Genomic DNA, 2,500 nt, shown 5'->3' with positions numbered 1-2,500 from the left:
GGTGGGAAGAAGGGCTCCACCAGGGAACAGAGAGAGAAACATAGGGAGCCAAGGTTATGGGATGTAATTATATCTGCAAGAATGAAACATTTATTGGACACAGATTGGAAGTTTAAAAGTGCAAAGACACCGAGTGAAATTACCGGAGCTGACAAATGAAACTGATGAATTGGTATTGCATATATGTACACCAGTGACTTTTTTTTTAATTTCACATGCGCTCATCAATGTTGATACAGGCTGCTCATGAAGAGGAAAACAGAATAATTCACTTATAATTGACTTTTAGAAAATAAAACTACATTTGTGGTCTTAATTTCATTTGTATATGAGATACATGCACTTATCATACACCAGTAAAAGCTCCTATACATGTACTGTAATTTGATCATTAAGGTCTGATTACCTTCCATTTGGTCTAAAGCAGGGGTCCCCAAACTTTTTGACTTGGGGGCCGCATTGGGTTAAAACAATTTGGCCGAGGGCCGGACTGTGTGTATGTATGTGTATATATATATATATATATATATATATATATATATATATATATATATATATATACACACACACACACACACACACACACATATATATATATATATATATATATATATATATATATATGTATATATATATATATATATATATATATACATACACACACACACACACACGCGCACACATATATATATATATATATATATATATATATAAATATATAAATATACACATACAAACATATATATACACACATATATATACTGTGTATATATATATATATATATATATATACACATACAAACATATATATACACACATATATATACTGTATATATATATATGTATGTATATATATATATATATATATATATATATATATATATATATATATTCACACATATATATGTACATACATATATACACACACACACATATATATATACATGTATATATACATATATACACACATATATATACATATATATATATATATATATATATGTATATACACACACATATACAGTGTTGGGTTAGTTACTGAAAACCAGTAACTGGTTACAGTTACTAGTTACTTTATTTCAAAAGTAACTCAGTTACTAACTCAGTTAGTTACACCAAAAAGTAATGCGTTACTGTGAAAAGTAACTATTTAGTTACTTCTTCTACTTTTTGTTTTTAAAGCTCCCATTAATGCCCTTTTAGCCTTCATTTCAGTACTGTTATTGCACTGGAGAATAATACAATCTGTTGATCAACTTGACATGCATTTGCATCACTGAACTCTGCTAAGCAATGTGGTCTACATACAACACACAAAGACAAAGATATGTTTCAAAGGGCCAATTTATTTCAGGCCAGAACAAATTGACAGAACTTTTTTAAATAGCTGCAACATAACATACATAAGTAACAAACAGCATAATAACACTAGCACTAACACTAACCACGTTAAACCCAGATTCCAAACTAACAAAGGTCTTAACTCATTCTCTTTCTATGCCACTTCAATATGGAATCCACTCCCAACAGGTGTAAAATAAAGGGCATCTCTATCCTCCTTCAAAATCGCACTAAAAGAACATCTCCAGGCAACTACAACCTTAAACTAACACCCTCCCTTCCACATAATACCTCTTCGGATTGTAAATAATCAAATGTAGACACCTTTTCTTATACTTTCTGATCTCTCTCTCTGTGTCCACTACTTGCTGTACATATCCTACCAAGTCAGTCCTACACTGTTTCAATGTCCATTTCTCTGATGATGCAATTGTTGATGCTGATTGTTGATGACAGAAGTGTTGATACCAACCACACCAAAACCCCCCCCCCCCCACACCCCCCCACCCCCGTCCTCCATATCCCACACCCCGGATTGTAAATAATTCTATGTATATACCCTGATGATTATCTTGTGTGATGACTGTATTATGATGTTAGTATATATTTGATAGTATATATTAGGGATGTCCCGATCCAGGTTTTTGCACTTCCGATCCGATACCGATATTGTTTTTGCACTTCTGATCCGATACCGATACTGACCGATACCGATACTGACCGATACTGGCCTATCCGAGCATGTATTAAAGTTTAAAGTTATTTAGCCGACTTAGTTGTCAGAATCATGTTAAAAAGGGTTTTAGTACTCTTGATAACAACTAGCCAGCTGAATTAGGGGAGTTTGAATAATACACAATGGTTGGTAACAAGAAACTGACCTGTTTATTCAAGGATAAACACAAAATAGACAAAATTATACATGACAAACAGAAATAGCATCATTGAACTAGGGCTGGGCGATATGGCCTTTTTTTTAATATTGCGATATTTTAAGGCCATATTGCGATACACGATATATATCTCCATATTTTGCCTTAGCCTTGAATGAACACTTGATGCATATAATCACAGCAGTATGATGATTCTATGTGTCTTCATTAAAACATTCTTCTTCATACTGCATTAATATATGCTCATTTTAAACTTTCATGCAGAG

Source organism: Nerophis lumbriciformis, linkage group LG14 (genome assembly GCF_033978685.3).
Source record: "Nerophis lumbriciformis linkage group LG14, RoL_Nlum_v2.1, whole genome shotgun sequence".
NCBI lineage: Eukaryota > Metazoa > Chordata > Actinopteri > Syngnathiformes > Syngnathidae > Nerophis > Nerophis lumbriciformis.
This window is presented reverse-complemented; position numbering follows the sequence as displayed.